This window comes from Propithecus coquereli, unplaced genomic scaffold, assembly GCF_000956105.1.
Source record: "Propithecus coquereli isolate 6110/MARCELLA unplaced genomic scaffold, Pcoq_1.0 Scaffold260, whole genome shotgun sequence".
Lineage (NCBI taxonomy): Eukaryota > Metazoa > Chordata > Mammalia > Primates > Indriidae > Propithecus > Propithecus coquereli.
This window is the reverse complement of record NW_012148175.1, coordinates 400,141-422,587: the sequence shown is the minus strand read 5'-3', so window position 1 is coordinate 422,587 and position 22,447 is coordinate 400,141. Positions and strand designations below refer to the sequence as shown.

General features: G+C 32.4%; 1 pseudogene; it reads right to left on the bottom strand.

The window, feature by feature from the left end:
* Positions 1-892: 892 nt before the first annotated feature.
* LOC105812720 lies at positions 893-9,768 on the bottom strand (annotated as a pseudogene).
* Positions 9,769-22,447: the final 12,679 nt, after the last annotated feature.

Here is a 22,447-nt window from a genome sequence, read left to right as displayed (position 1 = left end):
GCAGATAAAATTTCTTTAGCTGATAAAGGACTACTCAAATGTTCTATTTCTTCTCTATTTAATTCTAATGTTTTCTTTTTCTTTTTTTTAATTTCTTCTTATCTATGTTGTCAAATCCATGGCCATAAACTTTTCACATTTTATTGCTTTAATGTCTGAAAAATTTGTTGTCATGTCCTCTTTTTATTTATTTTTCTTTATCAGTTTTGGTAGATGTTTAGCAATTTTATTGATCAATATTTATTAAAGAAATTGAATTTTTACTTTAATATTGTCACTCAGTTCATTGGTGAATGCTTTCATTTTTGAAAAAAATTTTGGTTTCACATAAAATTGTTTGCAATTTAAAAAGTTGTAGCAATTGAAATGTCATTCTGCTTTCTTCTGGCTTTTGTATTTTTGTTGAAAACTCAGCCATTAGTTTTATTGCTGCTTATGTGAAGAAAGCATATCTTTTCCCCCCACTATGGTTACATTTAAGATTTTTTTAATATTTTTCTCTTTTTTTCCACAGTTTGATCATGGGGGAATGTGTGTGCACATGCATGTCTCTGTGTTTAATTGTCTCAGGATTTACTGAAAAATTTTCAAATCAAATTTTCAAATTTTCAAATCAAATTTTTTTTTTCAGCTTAAGTAATAAAAATTTATTGAGAATTCTTGGGTTGGTGGTTATCTCCTCCCAACCCTGAGGGAGGGAACAACGCTAGGAAATCACTGAGAAATAACATCCTGTCCCAACACCCCTGGCCAACACGAAGGAGGAAAGTCATTTCCCAGAAAAAGGGCTGGTCTTCAGTCTTCCGTAATCCAAGAGGGGTAGTGAGGCCCGTGTGGGTGCAGGGGACCATCACATGACACTGGGGGTGGGTGGAAGTATGCAGCAGGACCCCTAGCTGGCTCCTCAAAAACTGGAGAAGAAGATCCACTTGCTCTCTGGGGGTGGAGTTCTTGGTTCCCAGGCTCATTTCTTACCCTTGATGAGGCTGTCACTTCCCCGGGTGAAACTTTCATCCTGTAGGTTCAGCACTAGGTTGTCAGCAGTGAGATAGATTCGGTTCTGTGACGTGGCAATCGTCTTGGAGATGTTCTGGGCTCCCCGGATCTTTCGAAGTTTGATGTAGCCAGAGTTCTTGCTCAGCGCTTCTCCAAGCATCCTGGCGGCCTCAGCCTCACCCTCAGCCTGCACAATCTTCTACCGCTGTTCTGCTTTGCTTTTTCCACCAAGAACTGGGCTCGCTGGGCCTCCTGCTGGGCCACTTGTTTGGCTTCTACAGCAGCTGTGTACTCTCTGCTAAAGCTCAGCTCTGTGGTGGCTACATCATCCAGGATAAGGCTGAAGTCTTTGGCCCGCTCTGTCAGCTCCCGTCGGATCAATAGGGATACCTGGGCCCGCTGGGTGATCAGCTGTGAGGCATTGAACTTGGCCACCACACTCTCGAGCACCTCTTTGACTATGGATGGCAACATTCCTTCTTCGTCATTTAGCCTTAAGCGCTGGTACATGGTAGGAAGTTCCTGGGTATTGGATCGAGACAGCACTTGCAGGGAGTTCTATACTTCATAAATTTTGAAAAATTCTCCGCTATTCTTTGTTAAACAATTGTTTTGTCTCATTATGTAAATCCTTTTTTTCCAGCACACTAATTACACTATTAATACATACTTTGGCAATATCTCATATGTCTTTTAATCTTTGTTGTGTTTTTTACTCTTATCTCTTCTTGCGCTTAAATTTCAGTTTCTGTTAACCTGTTTTTAATCTAGTTCTCTCCTGTGTCTAAGATTTAAAATCACTCAATGCAATTAAAATTTCAGATATTGTTTTGCAATTCAAGAATACCAATTTTATTTTTCAAATTCTAATATTGTTATTAAATTCTTCATCTTTAGTAATTTGATTTTCTCCATACTTAAACTAGTTATTTTTAAAGTCCTCTCTCTCATTTCCAAAACCTGAACCACTTATGATTTTAGTTGTCTGAACTATTATCCCCTTTGGCTTGTGGGTATTTGAGTCTGATATTTAGCATGCCTCAACAATTTTAAATGGATTTCCAACATTGTGAAAAATAATTCAGATGCTTTCAAAGATGTTCTTTTTCTCCTGACAGATCTTTTTTTTTTGGTGCACTGATAAAGAATTAGTAGATCACTTTTTCCTCTAGAGAGATGGTTTCCATTATTAAGTATAGATTTTTATTATAGATTAATAATTAATTATAATTATAAAGTTGTATACATATTAGTAATAGATTTTTCCCTATTCTTAGAGTACGTAAAACCTTTATGTCTTCTATAAAATGAGAGAACTAAAGATAAAAGTGATTTACTATCTCATAGAAATTTTGCTTGTAATTGATGTGATAGGATTTGATTTCAGTTCAAGTTTATCTGATTCAATACCTGGATTTTTCTTGGACTATGTAAGAAACTGAGAGTAAAGAAAAAATAAGAATTGCAGACAAAATGAGAGAAAATTTTAGCTTTATATGTTGAGAATATTAATAACCAATCTTTGGATTGAAATCAATGTTCATTTCTGTATGTACATCTCTTCATATGTGAAAAAAGAAAGTACTCTGAGAAACATTAACCATCTACAACAAAAGAAATAAAAAATCCTTAAATTCCAAAGAGGACAATTTTTATTATCTACAATACCTTTGAAGAAATATCACAGAGATCTGTACCTTTTTTAATCTTTCATTTCCTCCTCTCCCTATATTAAACTAAGCATCATAAATGTTATGGGTAAAACAGAACATTGTCTCATTAAATTGCACTATTTAAAAAATTTCATCTAATTGCAGATCAAACAACTTGCCAGAAAACTGTATCGCACCATTTTAAACTGTAATTTTGATGTTACAACTTTGTTATAATGTTTAATTAAAAACTTTGACATTATTATCCACTAATTTAAAATACATCTTTTAGAACTATGAATAATGAAATTATTTATCAACTAGAATGGAAACATGTTAATGTTCTATTAAAAACCACATATATCATTAAAACCGACTAATAAAAAGGTTATATCTCAATTTATTTGAAAGTTAAGAAATAATCTGGATAAGTGTATATTTGGGTGTGTGTATATGTGCCTATTTTATCTACCTGTGTGTATACAAGTCTATAGTGTTTGTGGGCAGATGAATACACATATATATAATACAAGGTCTTATCAAGAATTTGCAAATATATGATACGAAGCTGCAAGAGGCAAAGAAAAAAGAATATATTTTGTAATTAAATGATTTTGGGTCCTAAGTGGATTCAAATTCATATTTAAATTTAAGAGCCAGTTTCATAATTTACTACTAATAAAAGTCTGGGAGGTTTTCAATATACCACTGAGCCATATCATCAAGAGTATTGCCGTGAAGATTAATTGAAATATTACACACCAATTGTGTTGCATATAAAATAAAAGGCTTTGATGTAAAAGTTACTGATCTTAGATATTTGTAACATTCAGTAGTGTTTTCCCGTGATTATACTCTTGAACCCATTCCCCAGCTTTGCCTTTTTTTCTGGCTTGCACAGCTATTCGTTCTACACACAGCTAAGTTATTTAGCGAGCAGGCAGAGCGAGTTGGTGGCAGGTGGTGCCCAGGGCAGTTTGTTACATTCAATATTTTAAATGAGGAAGTTATTAGAAAGTATGGCTAGAAAATAAAGAAAGAGTAAACATTTTCTTACATCTTGCTGGCAGGATAGCAGAATGTTTCTAAATTTTGGAGTGCTTGAGAAAAATAGAACTACGCTTCTCTAATCACTCCACTTTGATGCCCATTCACGTTTTGCTGTTTTTAAATCATTCCTCCAATTGTAGAAGTTAATGAGTGCAAAGTGTTAGCTACTTTCTGCTTCTATTTACTCTCCAGCTAACATAGATAACTTATACTCTTAAGTAATATAAGACTCAGAGCCCTTTTGTTCCATATTCAAATCATAGGAGCAGGACAATTTAATTGTATTAATATTTTTAGAAGTGCCTTAAGTCACACTATAATTAGTTAACAAAGACAGTTATTGTGTAACGGAGGTGAAAATTGCTTTTATTGAATTAGTTGATATTTTTTCTAATTATAGCATCACAGGTGTTTATGCAGATTTCATTGGTAAGGTAATTAGGTCCAGAAAGTATGTGAATTATGTTAGGTTAAATTAGTTTATCACCAGATAAAAACTTAATGAAATGGAAATGTCTCTTTCCAAGTTATGCACTAGTCATCAGAGATTGCAATGGCCACTTATTTTGGGGAAATAATAAGTTCAAATTAGGAAGCAAAATTGCCTTAGGACAAAGCTCATCCTTTAAGATACTTTTATTTTTCTTTTTGGAAACATAAATCACATCATGAATAGTACAAATTACTCATTCCCTTCCATCATTTAGTCACTTGATCTGATAAATTCTGTCTCAACATCAGTTGACTGTAGTGAGAGACACATATTGTCTCTGTATGTATTCAGGTAAAATAGTCAAACCATTCTTTTCTGAATCCAGTTACTTCAGCTGGGAGAGAAATCTAGTCAATTGCTCTAGAAGCCAAAAGAAGACAGAAAAATACCTCAGCCAATGGTGGGCTGCCTCATATTTTCACAAACACTTGAAAATAAGTCTCTAATCCACAATCTAGACTCCTCTAACAATCAATCCAATCTATCTACATGAAATAAATATGAGGTTATATTTTCACTTTCTTTCCTATAGAAGCAGTGCACATATCCATTATATGTCCCTTTTACCCTGCCTATCAAGAAAAACAGATCTAAATTTAAAGTTTCTTTGGAGTTTCCTTATAATTATTTCTCCAACAAATATAGATTACACACCAAGATCCAGCCATGATAAGAATAGCTGAAGTCTACACAAAATTGAACATTTAGGCACTGCTCTCAAAGTCTGTATTTTCCAGTAGCCATAATATTCTGGTTTTTATCATTCACTAACCTCGAACTCTTATGATTTATATTTTTGCCTTTTATTCTTATCCTAATGGCTTTAAGATATATTGAGTCTGTGTTGTGTTTTATTATGCATCTCCTTATATTCTTTTATATCAAGTAGGTGGATTACAGCTATTAATATTTTTCCCTCTGTGTGCCGGTGTGTTTTGTCAAAAGATCCAAATACTAACATCTTCATTTAGAATTCTTAAGATTTCATGCCTTAGGTTTAAGTCTGTTATCCATCTCGAATTGATTTTTGTGAGAGGTGAGAGGTGGGGGTCTAGTTTCAGTCTTCAGACCCTTTCAGACATCGACCTAGGCAAGGAATTCTTGAAGAACCCCAAAGCAATCGCCGCAGCAACAAAAATAAGTAAGTGGGATCTAATCAAATTAAAAAGCTTCTGCACTGCCAAGGAAACTATCATTAGAGTGAATAGACAGCCCACAGAATGGGAAAAAATATTTGCTCTCTACACATCTGATAAAGGGCTGATAACCAGAATCTATCTAGAACTCAAAAAAATCAACAAGAAAAAATCAAACAACCCCATCAACAAATGGGCAAGGGAAATGAACAGAAACTTTTCAAAAGAAGACAGAATAATGGCCAGCAAACATATAAAAAAATTCTCAACATCTCTAATCATTAGAGAAATGCAAATCAAAACCACAATGAGGTATCACCTAACCCCGGTGAGATTGGCCTCTATCAAAAAAACACAAAACAACAAATGTTGGCGAGGATGTGGAGAGACAGGAGCACTTTTACACTGCTGTTGGGACTGCAAATTAGTGCAACCTCTGTGGAAAAGAATTTGGAGATACCTAGAGAGCTAAAAATAGAAATACCATTCGATCCAGCAATAGCACTATTAGTAGGCATCTACCCAAAAGAGCACAAAACATTCTATGATAAAGACATCTGCACCCGAATGTTTATGGCAGCACAATTGACTATTGCAAGAATGTGGAAACAACCCAAGTATCCGTCAATCCATGAGTGGATTATCAAAATTTGGTATATGTTCACAATGGAATATTACTCAATCATAAGAAATGACAGTGATCTAGCACCTCTTACACTTTCCTGGATTAAACTTAAGCCCATTATCCAAAGTGGGGCACCACAAGAGCAGAAGAATGGGATCCATTTGTACTCACCATCAAATTGGTATCAACTAATCAACACATAAATGCACATATAAGAATAACATCTATTGGATGTTGGGCAGGGGGGAGGGGGAGGAGGGAGAAGGGGACGGGTATTTGTATACACAAGGAGTGCAATGTGCACCACCCGAAGGATGGACATATTTGAAACACGGACTTGGGGGGGAGGATCAAGGGCAACATATGTAACCTAAACGTCTGTACCCCCATAATATGCTGAAATAAAAGAAAAAAAAAAGATCCAAATACTAAACCAATGAGGGAAAAATGAAACATCAGTATAATTGTATTTGTTGTTTCCTATATAATGCTTTACAAACCTTTTGTCTGAAATGAAATGACTCCACTAATTTGACTGTGCTTGTGCAAAGATCAATAATATAGGAAATCTACCAATTAAGTGATGCTAAACAAAGCAGCAGTCTACACATTGTCAGGCATCTTGTTAACTTTAGAGGAGTGTTGAGTCTCTTATAAAATCAGAAGGGAAACTTAGAAGAAAGTTGCTCATTAGAACTGCATAATTCTCACAGTTGAGAAGCCTACATGAAGTAAATTTTTTCATATTTTGTAAGATTCTTGCAGGGATCATTAAGAAAGATATTTCTCCTAAATAGTAAGATCAATTAGATATAGACTGATACAAGGTTAAAAGTCATTAGACCATGAGATATTTCTATTTTTTTTTCCTAGCATTTCCTTGAGGATTTATCTTGGTTCCTCACCAACACCTTAAACCTTAAAAAGAAAAAAAAAATAATAAATTATAGACTTGAAACTATCATTCAAAATATCAAACGATATGTAGCAGTATTTAACAATGTTCATGAGATCATTCATTGTATGTTATTTATTTCAAAAATACTTTCAAAATTATTCTCTTTTGATCTGCTCAGCTAATCTGAGAAATAAAAGAGATTATATTCTAAGTTTAGAAATAAGGAAAATCACAACAGAGCGATTCGAATGGCATATCTAAGCTCATAAAACTATTGTGGGTAGAACATTAATAAAAACTCATTTGTTTTTACTTCTAAATCAATGGATTTCTTGGCATAGAATACACACATGCTAACAAGACCAAATAAAAAGTTCTGTTTACATAGCTTTTTAAAATGCCTGCTTCTCTCTATGCAAATGCTGAAAAACCAGCAAACAAAATAAAACAACCCTCAAAACTGGAATTCAGAGTCTAAGAAAAATACTAGTTCTGATTATTTCTACTGTTATTGGTCATAGTCTTATAAATTTCTTTTTAAGTTTCTCTTTTTTCTACTTACCTCATTTTTATTAAAAAGACATGAAAAGGCAGCATATAACAGTATTACTTTACAGTATTATACTGCTTTAAGCATGGGAAAAATGATCATTATCCTGTGCAAAGAAATTTTTTCAAAGCAGAACAAACGAGCATTTTTTTCTTTTTCTTTTCTCATTTCTGGTTTCTCACACTTGCCTTCTTATTGACAAGGTTTATTCAGCATTCAGCTAACATCCCTCCCCAACAAACATGTACACACTAAATAAACAAATATAACTTAAGTAATCCCCATTGCATTTTTTACACTGTGGCATATTTGAGCTAGTTTTATCCATAGGCATCTTCAATCTTAGGGTCAGGGGTAGGATAGGGCAATAGAGACAGAGCTATGCGGAAGCTCTAAAAGAATCATGGTAGTACAGTAGTGATAATACTACTGTTGCTAATACTTGAAAATTGAATATATATCAGAAATAATACTAGGTCATTTTAATAATTTATCTCTATTTCTCAGAATGGCGCTGCAACTAGTTTATAGTTAACGAGATACTTCTGTTTTCGAAGCTATGCCAAATAAGGCATTTGCAAACACTGCATTAAGATATGCATTTTACAATGTAATAAAATAGCCACATATAACCTGGTGTTTTGGGTCTATATAGAACGATCTCAATGTGAGGGCAAATGGCAAAGAGAGTATTATCACTTTTTTACAGTTCTTGATGCATAATTCTGCATGTTGTTGCTACATTAGTACATTCAGTTTCACAAAATTAGCTATACCATGTGTACAAATAATCGCTTATTAGTAATCCCATTAATCACAAAATTTTTAGATTTAAAATTTTAAAAAATATATGTATATAAGTAGCAATGAGAGCCAAAGTGGACTCAAATTCAAATTCACTTTCTTCTTATTCAGCATTTTGAATATATTTGAGAGGTTCACATACTTTGAGAGGTGGGAAATTTTTGAAAGTAATGGAAGATAGGGCTGTGTATTACATTTTATTTCCTTTCATGTTTCAGATGTAACACATTAGTATAAAATCAGAGTTTTATAATTTATGAAAAATGTTCATACATTAAAATAAAAGTCTCTTACAAGCACTCACAAGATAAAGCAAATTTAGTAGAAACGTAAACATTGTCAAAATCCTATTTTAAAAAGTAGAAAAGCGTTTTCTTTCAATGCCTAAATTTCACATCTCTTCTTAGTAAAAATAACTGATGTTCTTAAAGACCAATGGATAGTTTAAAGAAGAAGCAGAAGATAATTGAACCCTTGAGGCAGAAGCTTTGAATATGGCTTTGCTCTCTTCATACTGACTAAGATTTTTATGCAAACAGTCCGATAGTATAGAAATACTGGAATGGTGTGTTCAAAGTTGGAAGGACTATTAATGGTTTCTCCCTTTATTCTAACTTACACCACAAAGGATGAAATTTCTGTTAATACTCTATATACCTTGTTAACTCATCCTCCCTAAAGGAGAAGAATGGGGACTGGGGAATTTGCCGCATTAAAGTCACATGTTGCCATCTGGATCCTTGAGTGCGTCCTTTTGACTAAATATAAATTTTACAGAAAAAATCTTTTTAATAAAGTGATATGTTCTGTAAAGTTTGGACTTAGTCGAGGGGCGACACTTGGGGATCTGAGGGCCACATGTGGCCTCGAGGATGCAGGTTCCCTACCCACATGACTGGGTACCGTCTTCTTCTATGTCAATCGCAACATTACAGAGGCACAAGCTGGCAAATTTGGTCCACTATTTTCTTTCTAATGGGACTTGATAATTCAAAGACAAAATTTATGGTGTGGTTTTAGGCAAAGCAGAAGTCTTAGTCTGCCTCATAGAACTAAACTTGTAGCAGAGAGTCTTTCATGTAAGGGTACCTGATTTTTACAATAATAAAGTTAATAATTATTTCCCATTTGAAATATAGGTGTTTCATTGGCAAACATTTTGAGGAGCCCAGGGGTAATTTCTCAGAACACTTAACATTTATAATTGGAAAGACACTATGAAAGAAAGAAAATCAACATGTCCAATTTGCTTTTATTTTACAAGAAAATATTTAAATGTATCTTTGTTGAACATATTTATCATTAGATTTTATCTAAATATGATATCAAGGATATGAACCAGTATATGTTTATTTTTCAATGCAAAGTTAATATTAGTTATGGCATAAATAGAACAATTTTAATGCTTTGTTTAATTGAAAAAGTATATTTAAATTATTGAGATTTATTTATCTCTTTTCCTCCTCTGTGCTCGAAGTTTCTTGATAATTCTACTGGAACTTAAATAATTCATACTTATTTATCAAACAGTATTTATCTGAGCACTTACCATGCCTTCACTCATTGTGATTGCCTTTAGGTGAGTCGCACTTAGAAAATATCAAGTATGTCTTAGGATAAATCTTCAAACATTTAAGAACCTTTAAATTTTTGCAGTAAAATTACATTTCAGTTGTTTGTCCCAGTTTAGCTGTTTCAAAGAACATAATTCGGGGACAAAGACGTTTTCAGTTTAAAAGTCACCATTACAATCCTATAAAAAAATATTTAAATTATTTGTTATTCCAAATATTCATGATGGCATGTAATTGACATAAATATGATGATTCACAAGTTTCTTTAAATTCCCAACTTTCTAAAAAGTCCTTGATACCCTTTTATGATAAAAGAAAATGATGAACACATTAGATTTTATCAACCTAAAATAATTTTCAGATGAGAAAATTCAAAAAGTAGGCCATGTTTAGTCATGTGATACTCAGTATCTTTTCTAAGGTTTTTTTTGTGTTACAGGAAAGAAGAAAAATGTGAGAAGGAAGTCGGTAATGAATATATCTATTAAAGTTAATTTAATTAAGCAAGAACAGGTGTCACATCAAAAGTGTTATGTAACTGTTCCTATGTTCTTTTCTTTCAAAAAATAATGAGCTCAGTTTTCACTGAGACAGAGGCTCAAGCTGACAATTTGGTTTTCATTTTGAATTTGCTTGAAATTACTTAAAATGTAATTCAGAAATATTCATGAAAAAAGAAAGCAAGTTCATTAGCAATATTAAATTTGTAAGTAACAAATCCATGGAAATGAAGTCAAGCATAAGAAGTGTTTGTTTTAATTATGTATCTTTAAATTGAAAAAAATGTGATTTTGTGTTAAAATGATGACAGGTGAAATCAATGTTGATAGCTAACTGAATAAAAGAAATAATTATAACATATTGATGGCCCTGAAGTCTCAGTGAGGAACCTACCAAGTTTTAAAAGTGTCTGAAGTATTTGCCTTCTGAGTTTTAACCTGTAAGAAACACGGAAAATCCTATCATAGAAGAGGGGAGATTTTCCAATTAGCCTGAACTAATCATAATCTTAGTATTAATAAACATACTACACAATTACGAGGATAATTTTCACTAAGAAGGAATGTCCATAGACACTGAAGTCAAAGAAAGGCAGATTTAATATGTCAGAAAAAGAAATCGGGAAAAAAAAAAAGAACATCAGACTATTTGAGCAAATTCTACAACTTCATTGCACGTGTTTTGCTTACTTGAGAAAAATAGATGTCGTATACAGGGCAGATTATATGTATTATGTAATGCCTTTTTCTGCTATCTTGACTGGTTTCTATTAAATACTCACCAAATTTCACCTTTTTCTTTTTAGATTTAGTCCATAGACAAGGACAAACTGCTGACATTTTTTAAAAAGAGGACAACATAGGGAAACATAATAACTTGCAAAAGAAATCCAACTACTCATGATATCTGTGATGTGAAACTAAAGTAATAAAATAAGTAATACAATAAGTACAATAAGAGCTCTTCTTAAGTTATTGCTTTTTGTATATAATAGCTAATACAAGAAAGAGTTGGTAATGTTTGTACTATCACAAAGCAAAGAAATAGCATACATTTCATAATTGATGTACGTGCTATCTACCATCATGTTTCTTCAATTTAGATTTAATTTGCACCCAAATTACACAAATAATTTCATTTTTTTCATTTTTTTATTTCAGCATATTATGGGGGTAAAAATGCTTAGGTTACATATATTGCCTTTGCCCCACCTGAGTCAGAGCTTCAAGCCTGTCCATCCCCCAGATGGTGCGCACCGCACCCATTACGTGTGTATATACCCATCCCCCCTTCCTCCCTCCAATCTGCCCAACACCCAATGAATGTTATTACTACATGTGCACTTAAGTGTTGATCAGTTAATACCAGTTTGATGGTGAGTACATGTAGTGCCTGTTTTTCCATTTTTGTGATACTTCACTTAATAGAACGGGTTCCGGCTCTAACCAGGATAATAGAAGAGGTGCTAGATCACCATTATTTTTTGTGGCTGAGTAGAAATCCATGGTATACATATACCACACTTTATTAATCCGCTCATGGATTGATGGGCACTTGGGTTGTTTCCACATCTTTGCAATTGTGAATTGTGCTGCTATAAACATTCTAATGCAGATGTCTTTTTTCTAGAACGTCTTTTGTTCTTTTGTCCAGTAATGGGATTGCTGGATCAAATGGTAGTTTTACTTGTATGTTTTTGAGGTATCTCCATATTACTTTTCACAGAGGTTGTACCAGTTTGCAGTCCCACCAGCAGTGTATGAGTGTTCCTATCTCTCCACATTCACACCAACAATTATTGTTTTGGGACTTTTTGATAAAGGCCATTCTCACTGGAGATAAGTGATATCTCATTGTGGTTTTGATTTGCATTTCCCTGATGATTAGAGATGCTGCGCATTTTTTCGTATGTTTATTGGCGATTGGTCTATCTTCTTTTGAAACGTTTCTGTTCATATCCTTTGCCCACTTTCTGATAGGGTTGTTTGATTTTTTTCTTGCTGATTTTTCTGAGTTCTATATAGATTCTAGTTATCAGCCCTTTATCATATGTGTAACATGCGAATATTTTCTCCCATTCTATAAGCTGTCTGTTTGCTCTCATCATGGTTTCCTCAGCTGTGCAGAAGCTTTTTAATTTGATCAGGTCCCAATTACTTATTTTTGTTGTTGCCGTGATTGCCTTTGGGGACTTCTTAATAAATTCTTTGCCTAGGACAATGTCTTTCTTTGCTCCTGCTTCCTTCCCATATTTGACTATGTCCCAGAGATAGATTTTAAGACACCTCTTTTGGTATTTATCTCTCTGTTTCTAGGTAACATGTTTATAATTTTGCTGCTTTATATTTTAGATGTAGGCATTATCTAGGCACTTACACCTGCTAAAGATTAAATTATAACTCTCTACTTCAACTAAGCGTCAACATATATACACAATTATCATCCTGTTTAAATAATTATGAATGATACCATTCATAATGGTATCACAGCAAAGCCATGTGGTATACCACTTGACACATATAAAGAAATGTGTGTATGTATTTATTTGGTAGAAATAACAATTACATCTTTTGAGATAAAATGCTAAACTCAAACTTAAAGCAAAAATAATTGCGAGGCTTAAAGAATTTTGAATATCCTTTGGGAAAATTATATATGTAAGTATATTAAGGAAGTACTTAGAAGAATGGTAGATGAAATTTCTCAAATGTGAAAAGCATTACATAGTGGCTAGCTTTTTAAAAATTGTACTATATTAATAATTTTGTCTTTTTAATTACTCATATTTATACCACCACCACAAATTAAAAAAAAACTTAGACACTTTTGATACAATATATTTTTGAGTAAAGCTTTATAAATTTACTGGTGAATTTTTTTCTATGAAATGATACAATTTTGAACACTATTAATTTTTACTCCTGTCACTCTTTATGACCTACTTAATTTTCTGAAAAATATTTCAATCGATTTTGGAAAAGCAAGAAAAAAAATAGTTCTGACTGTTAATAACCAAAAATTAAATCTATTTATCTATTTGCAATAGAATTTGTCTCCTTCTCTGAATACCTATCTGGTCTTAGTATCTCATATAGAAGTTTTCTTTAGTATTTCCTCTTTTAGAGTTTTTCCACAGGTGCAACTTTTCTGATACCTGTATCTATATAAGTTCCCTTTTTCTTTCTGTAATGTGATTTTTTTTCATTTTCAAAAATGTATCTGCTATTATATTTTTAACCTTTGTCTCCATAGCATTTAATAAACATTTAATATTTTGTTCAGGCATCATAATTTAATGGCATAATAAAAATTACTTTCATGATTATTTTTGAGTCCTTGACAAGCCAAGAATGAGGGCAGCTTGTAATTTAACAAAGTTAGTCAAATGAATTGATTGTGCTCTTATTAATCTATGGTAGTTTGGGCTGTTTTATTAAGATAATTGTGTTGTTTAATAATGAGAGCATAAAAATTAATAGTTCTTACTAGTTATCAATCATTATACATGTATAAAGTAAAAAAAAAAAGTCTCTTATTTGGGCAGTAACTTATTCTTCCCATTATCTATTAGAGACATTATTCACTTACATGCACAGATATTTAAAAGATTATTATTTAATAGATGACACATTTACAAAGAAAATATGATATAATAATGAATTTTTATGTTAAAAATATTCTTTGATATGAGGGAAAATATAAGCATTTTCCTTTAGAAAGAAAAAGTGATTAATACAGCCTCTCAGCATAAAGAATTTTAACCTGGAATAAATTTCTAGGTGATCAGAGCTTAAACCTAATTAAAATTGGACAGTTAGGAATCTGAGGAAGGAGTTGAGCATACCCTGGAGATGGATAAGTGTGTAGATAGAAACTAATCGTCACACAGTGGAATTAGCTATTGTGTCTTTTAAAATTTTGCATTTGAATGTGTTAATTTGAACGGAATGGCAAGTTACTTTAACCCATAATTACGAAATTTAAAATTCAACATATTTTATTAAAAGAATATAATTAATTCAATAATATCTAATCTATAAATATTAGGTATGTTGGTAGTCACTGAGTTGTAATAAAAATATTCTTTTTTATGCTGACAGTGATTTTGATATAAATATTTGAATGATATCTTCTTTATTTTGATAGTGTCTATTAATTATATAACTATGTCAGTAATGTCTTTAGAATAAGTAACATTGAGTATAATTCTTGCAACGTAAAGCAAAATATACTTAAATATAGTTAGTATTAAAGACTATGTTTTATCCATAGACACAACTTGTTTTAATTAAATATGATTTTTATTTTTATTTGATGATCAGAGAGTCAAAATTTGAATAGTGGGGAGCCTATAATTTAGATCCTATATCTTTTCAAAAGATACTTTGCAATCATCTTTCTACTTCCTCACCCATATGTGTGATATACACTTCCCAATAAGCAAAATCTGTGCAATAAGGATAAATGTGAAACTTTGATACCAATTCATTTCTTTTTTTTTTTTTATTAGAGCTAGAAAAGTCTAGCTCTAGACCATAACAAAAGTTATGGTCTCGCAACAATGATTTATTTACAGTCAACTCTCCATATCCGTGGTTCTACATCCAGGGATTTAGCCATCCATGAATCAAAAATATTCCTAAATAAATAAATAAACAATTAAAACAATACAACAAAAAAACCAAACAATAAAAATAATACAAATAAAAAATAAAACAGTGTAAAAACTATTTGTGTAACATTTACATTGTATTAGGTATTATAAGTAATCTAGATATATTTTAAAGGATATAAAGTATATGGGAGGATATGCATAGGTTATATGCAAATACTATGCCTTTTTATATAAGAGACTTGAGCATCCCCAGATTTTGGTATTTGCTGGGGTCCTGAAACCAATTCTCCCTTCACCAAATGACTGTTACATTTTCTTATTTTAACTCAATGCTTCAATAATAATTTCTTCCTTTTCATGAAATTTAACTCTACATTTTAATAAATGTTAACTACATATTTTTGGAGGGTCACTTGACTTAAAGCAATGTAATTAGTTTCTTCTTTGTATGTAATAGCACTTACACCAATAAAATTGTACCTTTCCCATTTTTTAACAATCATTTTAAAGCAAAGTGTGTAATTTATTAGTCTCTTTTCATGGAACTAGTTTCTTTCACACTCTATTTGTTTTTTATTTCTCCTTGTTTTTAAACTACGTTCTCTTCTCCCTTTTGCTGTCTTTCACTGAATATAATTAATATGATATTTTTTCATTTATATTTGTGACTTTCTTTGAGAAATAGTAGATGGAAGATTTTGTAAATATTCTATGCTCATTTGAAAAATGATTTTCTCCATTTCTTTTTGCAGAGTTATTTGCAGACATATTCGCATTAAATGGCTTTGTAGAAAAAACTAAATAACTTTCTTATTTAACCTTTAATACATTGACATTATTTATTTTTCATCCAGTAGGTTCTCTCATGTTCTGGTACAAACATATTAACATCTCCCACTATTCCCACGGATATGCTAGTTTCTTGTGATTTTGCCACTTCTTAGTTGTCATATTTGAAGACTATAATTGACAACAAAAAAGAGTAGTTTGCTACATGCTTTTCTTGATTACTATTGTTTTTATCTTTAAATTAATGATTATTTAAACTTGTAACATTGATTCTATTCTGTCTAGCAATAAAATTATTATTTTGTATTAAAAGTTTTATTTTGATATTTATCCACTTTACGTATTTTTTTTTCCAGACGGGGTCTCACTGTGTTGTCCAGGCTGGAGTGCAGTGGCACTATCATAGCTCACTGAAACCTCAAACTTCTGGACTCAAGTGATCCTCCTGCCTCAGCCTTCCAAGTAGTTGGGACTACAGGTGTGTGCCACCACATCCGGTTAATTTTTTATGTGATTTTTTTTTTTTTTATTTTTGGTAGACATGGGATCTCCCTATATTGCCCAGGCTGGTCTTGAACTCCTGTCCTCAAGAAATCCTCCCCTCAGCCTCCCAAAGTGTTGGTATTGCAGGCGTGAACCACTGAGCCCAGCTACTTTACCTATTTTTATATATTTATTCTCAAACTTTCTACATTTTTCATATTTTAAATGTATTGTGTTTATTTAAGAGCAGTCTTTTATGTACCTTGTTTAAAAATTGTATGAGTTAAGATGTACGTGTGTATGTCTTCAAAGAGCTGAAATAACTTTCATAAGCATTTTATTAAAGAAAACACATGCAGAAAATGCATATATTATAATATAGACCTTGATTAATTTTCATTTAAAAAAATCTGTACGACCATCTCCCATATTAGAACACTGTGTATTACTAGCTGTACAAATAGCTCATATACCCTTCCCGTCAATACCAGCTCCTTCATCAAAGACACCCACTATCTTAACTTCTAATAGTATTTCTCTTGCCATATTTTGCACCTTTTATCAATAGAATTATGCAGCACATACTCTTTTTCGTTTGGTTTCTATTGCTCAATGTTTTTGAGCATGTTTATGTTTTTGAGATGCATTCATGTTATGGACTGAACATGTACCTCTCAAATTTATATGCTGAAGCTCTAACCCACAATGTAACTGTGTTTGGAACTAGAGCTTTTAGAAGATAATTGAGATTAGATGAGGTCATAAAATGAGGCCCTGATTCAATAAGATTAGTGTTCTTACAAGAAGGGACAACAATGTGCCCTGTCTCTTATTCTCCCAACAACTCCCGTGTGAGGAGGTTACAGTGAGAAGGCAGCCGTCTGCAAGCCAGGAAGAGATCCTTTATTAGAAACGGAGCTCTACTGGAACCTTGATCTTGGATTTTTCTAGCCTCCAGAAATGTGAGAAAATAAATTACTATTGTTTAACTGGCACAGTAATCTGTAGTACTTTGTTATGGCAGTTTGAGCAAACTAAGATAATTTTTATTTCTATGTAGATTTATAGATTGTTACTACTGTAGAATATTCTATTGTGTGAATATGCCATAATTTTTACCCATTTCCTTGTTAATGGGCATGTCAGTTGTGGTTTAGTAATCAAGGATCATGCTTCTATGAACATTCTTGCACATATGTATTGATGAACAAGTATACTCATTTTTATTGTTTGTATATTGAGGAATGGAAGCTGGATCATGAGATATGCATAAGTTCAGCTTTAGTAGATAATGTGGAACAGAGGATTTTATTTGATCACATCCTTATCAAACTTGGTATTGTCTCTTTTTCATTTTATCCTCCTCTGTAGATATTTAGTGATATCATAATCATAATAGGTATTTTCTTGATGACAAATGAAGTTAATTATATTTTATATAATTAATGACTATTTAGATATAGTACTCTTTTGCAAAGTGACTGTTCAGTTACTTGCCCATTTTCCTTTTGAGTTTCTTCCATATCCTGGGTAACAATATTTGTTGTATATGGCAGGTATCTTTTATCATTAGATGGGTTTTTCATACTAGTGTCTTTTAGTGAATAGAAGTTTTTAGTTTTAGTATAGTTTTAAACATCATTTTAAACCGATGATCAATAACATTTGTGTCATATTTAAGAAATCTTTGCCAGCCCTAAGGTATTAATGTGTATTTCTATGTTTTCCTCCAAAACTCCTTACTATTTTACCTTTTACAATTACATTTTCATTTTGTCTAGAATTTATTTTTCTTTACAGTAGGAATACAAATCAAGATGTATTTTTTTCCAGATGAATATCCAGTTTACTCAATACCATTTGTTGAAATATACATTCTTTTTCCTCTCCACTGTAGTGTTATTCTCATAAGTACTAGGTCATTAAATATGAAATGTTCAATTTTGAATCAAAAATTTAGTTTATTATATCTCAGACAAGAAGCAGTACAGTTAAAGTTTGTGCCTAAACTATGGACACAATTTTCCCATCTTAATGGTAGCAGCAAAGAAGCCTGGAGAACAAGATGGGATGGAATCACAAAAGGGTTTTCCACGGCTTGTTGAGAATTGAATATTTTCTCTTCCAAGAAATGATCCAAAGCCTGGAAGAAGTGGTAGTCAGTTGGTACAAGGTCTAATGAATACAGGGGTTACAGAGAGTTTCTAAGTCCAGCTTCTGTAGTTTGAGCTGGTTGTTTGTGCGACATGTGATCGAGTATCGTCTTGCAAGAGCATTGGCCTGTCTCTGTTGACCGATCTTGGCTGCTTAATCACAAGCATTCTCATCATTTCATCCAACTGGTTGCAGTAGACATCCGCTGTAATGGATTGACCAGGTTTCTGTAGCTGTAGTGGATAATACCAGCGCTGGACCACCAAACAGACAACAGTAACTTTTTTTTAATGAATATTTGGTTTTGGACTGTGTTTCACACTTCATCATTATCCAGTAATTGTGCCCAACACTTGTGAATGACAAAAATAATTCACTTTTCATCACATGTAACAAAACAGTGTAGAAATGGTTCGCCTTTATGTTGTGACAGCAAAGAAAGGCAAGCTTGGAGATGATTTCTTGTCTGTAGCTCACTTAATTCATGCAGAACCCATATATCTACTTCTATACCTTGCTGATTTGTTTCAAATGTTCCAATATAGTTGGAATGGTAACGTCAAACCTTGCTGCTAATTCACGTGTAGGTTGAGATGGATTTCCTTCCACTACAGCTTTCAGCTCATCATTATCCACCTTGGTCTCAGGTCACCCACATGGCTCATTTTCTGGTGGTTAAGATCACCAGAATGGAACTTCTCAAATCATTGATGTACTATGCATTCATTAGCCACATCCTTCTCAAACATTGTTGATATTTCTAACAGTCTGCCCTGCATTGGTTCCATGATGGAACTCTTATTCAAAAATAACATGAATTTTTGGCTTACTCATAATTTCACAAAAAGTGCTCTAAAAATTTTTTTGAAAGATAATCACAAGCCAAAAGGTGCATTTGAAAGAATGACGATATACCTTCACAAAAGGAAAAAAAAAAATAAAGTGTCAAAGTGAAATGTCAGCGATATCAACCGTCAAACTTAAGTATTTACAGAAATTGGGCATTCTATACTTAATAACTTAATAGATGAACATTTTTGGATGGATTGATTTTGGAAACCTCTATAATGTTCTATTGAGTTTCCCTGTGCCAATGCAATGCAAACGCTACACTCTCCTGATTAATTTATTTCATAATGGATCTTACCCTGTAGTGAGTTTTCCACTTTCGTGCTTTTTCAAATTCCCATAGCAATTTTACCCTTTGAATTCTGAATAAATTTTGACCTGAGTTTTCAACTCCCTTCCAAACCTTCACAAATATACAAATACACATCCACACCCCTCCCCCCAAACACACACACACATGCATCCGCATAGTGCTGAGGTTGCGATTGGAACTGTATTAAATACACATGGATTACTTCAGGTAAAATTCCCAATTTTACATCGTTCAGTTTTCCAACATATGAATATTGAATGTTCTTCAAGTTTTTAGTTTTTTTCTAAGTTTTACTTAGCAATGATTTATAATTTACAATGTAGATATTTCCATGTGATTTTAATTTTGTTGTGTCATCCATAAGCACCATATAACTTGTTAATTTTTAAATTAATTTTGATTCATGTTTACTTTTAAAATTCTGTATGTTTATTTTATTATTTATTTATGTTTACTTTTAGAGATGAGGTCTCCCTCTGTCGCCCAGGCAGTAGTACATGGCACAATCGGAGCTCACTACAGCTTCAAACTCCTGGGCTCAAGCTATCTTCTGGCCTCAGCCTCCCCAGAAACTGAGACTGCATGGACACACCACCACACCCTGACTGACTTTTTTTCTTTTAATAGAGAGAAGGTCTTCCTGTGTCACCAAGGCTGTTCTCCAACTCCTGGTCTCAAATGATCCTCCCACCTCGGTCACCCCAAAGTGCTGGGATTACAGGCGTGAGCCACCATGCCTGGCCTAAATTCTATGTTTCTTTCCTTTCCTTATATTGGATCCTTCCTGAGCCCTCTCTGACTTGCATTAGATTACATTTAATTCTTCGTTTTTATTTTCTTTTTTTGTAAGCTGTAGATACATTTACTACTTCAGTGTTTTAGTACATCTCTAACGTTTTGAAGTTACAGTATATTTTCTAACAAAATCTGAAGTTATTAAGCATTAATAGGCTTGTTTTGACTAAAATTAAAAAAAAATTGAACACCTCTTCAAATTGTTATTCTGTTTTAGATTTTATAGTATATCTATTTAACACAAGACATATGAATACTATTACAATATAGTAAATAGTTAAATACATTTTATGATAGCTTTTATAAATTTCTATGTCCCATTGTTCTTTTTACTCCCCAGCTGTTGTCTCTTTCAGTTGACTGTATAATAAAGTATGTTATGTAACACTATTTTAAATGAGAGTAGTGAGTGGTAATCTCTTTTAGCCATTATGTTTTAAAGTTTACTCATCTGTCTTCACTCCCATATGATAGTTAGGTTGTATATAGTTCTAGTTGACAGGTATTTTCCCACAGTACATATATGGTATCACTCCAGTGTAGTAGGGAATTTATTTTCCAATGAGAAAACTCTATACTGTCTAATTGTTCATTTGAAGGTAATCTGCACTATGCCCACCCCCGTAGAGCTTTTGAGATTACCTCTTCAACTTTCTTGATCCTCAATTATACAGTAATATGTCTTGGTTTTAATGTATGCATTAATATTATTGTGTACTCGAAGTTAAAATTTTATCTGCAAACCAATATTTTTCCTTAATTTAAGGAAGTTTTCAAAAATTACATTTTCCAATATTACTTTCTATTTTACTTATCATTCTCTTTTTTTTCTGATATATTTCTTAGAATATTCAACCTCTCCGTATTGTACTCATATCCTTTAATGTTCTTTTATAATTTTGTCTTTCTTTGTAATGCTATAGGTTCTTTCTTTAGCCTTATATATAATTTACTTCATGTTCTTTCTTCAACTGAATCCAATTTAAAGTCCATTCCATCTGTTGCATATTTCATTTCAACATTTTTAAAAATTTCCAACTGCTAACTATTTCTAACTCTTTGAACACTTCAAGTGTACTTATTTTAAAGTCCTTATCAAAGTGTTTTATAAACTTAATTATAGCTGGTCTGCATTTATGCTCAAATTTATTAACATTTTTTCTTACTATTTGATATTCACAGATTTCAGTATTTCAGTTTACAATCATTTTGCATGCAACCCTCCCCCTCCCTTCTCCTCTCCCTCTATCTCTATTTTTACTCCTCTTTGTCTGTTGGTTTTACATTGGTCTCCATCCAGGCCTCTCAGTTTTCAATCTAGATTCAAATCACATAATGCCCATTTGGATTTATTGCTCTCCAGCTGTTTTGGGGAAAGGACAAAAGCAATCATGGAGCCAAAGGAGTGGCTGAGTTACTTATGAGATATGTACGTGTTTCCACCTCTCTAAACCTGCAACTATTACTTTATTTCCTGGATTTGTTTGGCCTCTGTTTATAATCTGTGAAAAGGGTGGGAATTATAGTCACTGCCTTTCATGGAGCACTCACAGTCCCCTGTGTCTTGCAAGAACCTATGCCATGGCTTTTACTGCCTATATATGGAACCAGCAATTCATATGTCCATGCCATCAGTAGGACATATTATTTCATATTTATTTTATTTTTATTTATAGCATATTTTAAAGCAATCCATGTGTTTTTTTTATTTTAAAATTTTATTTATTGTTGCTATATATTAGAGAAATTGGGTCCTGAAAAAAATGGATATGAAAGGGTTTCACTTTTGAGAATAGAGATAAATTCAAAACTGAAGTTGAAAGTAATCTAGAGTTGAATATTTGCATAGTGGATACCTTGGAAATGCAAAGATGTAAAGATTTTTTTCCCTTTCATTTGTTTTTATATAACTAATTGGCCTGAGAATTTCACTACTTGCACTTGAAAAATTATTTTAAGAATGTTAAAATTAAAGATTTTTTCATTATTTCTCCCAGTATTTCTGTTAATTGCTTTTCTTTTATCCTTTACTTATTTTCAACAACTTATCCGCATATATTGAAATTTATTTTTTCTTAAAACGTTTAAAATACAGAACTTCTATTTAACACATAAAGTTTAAATAATTTATAACAGTTTTAATTGAAAAGAAAATTACTTTGTTCCATTT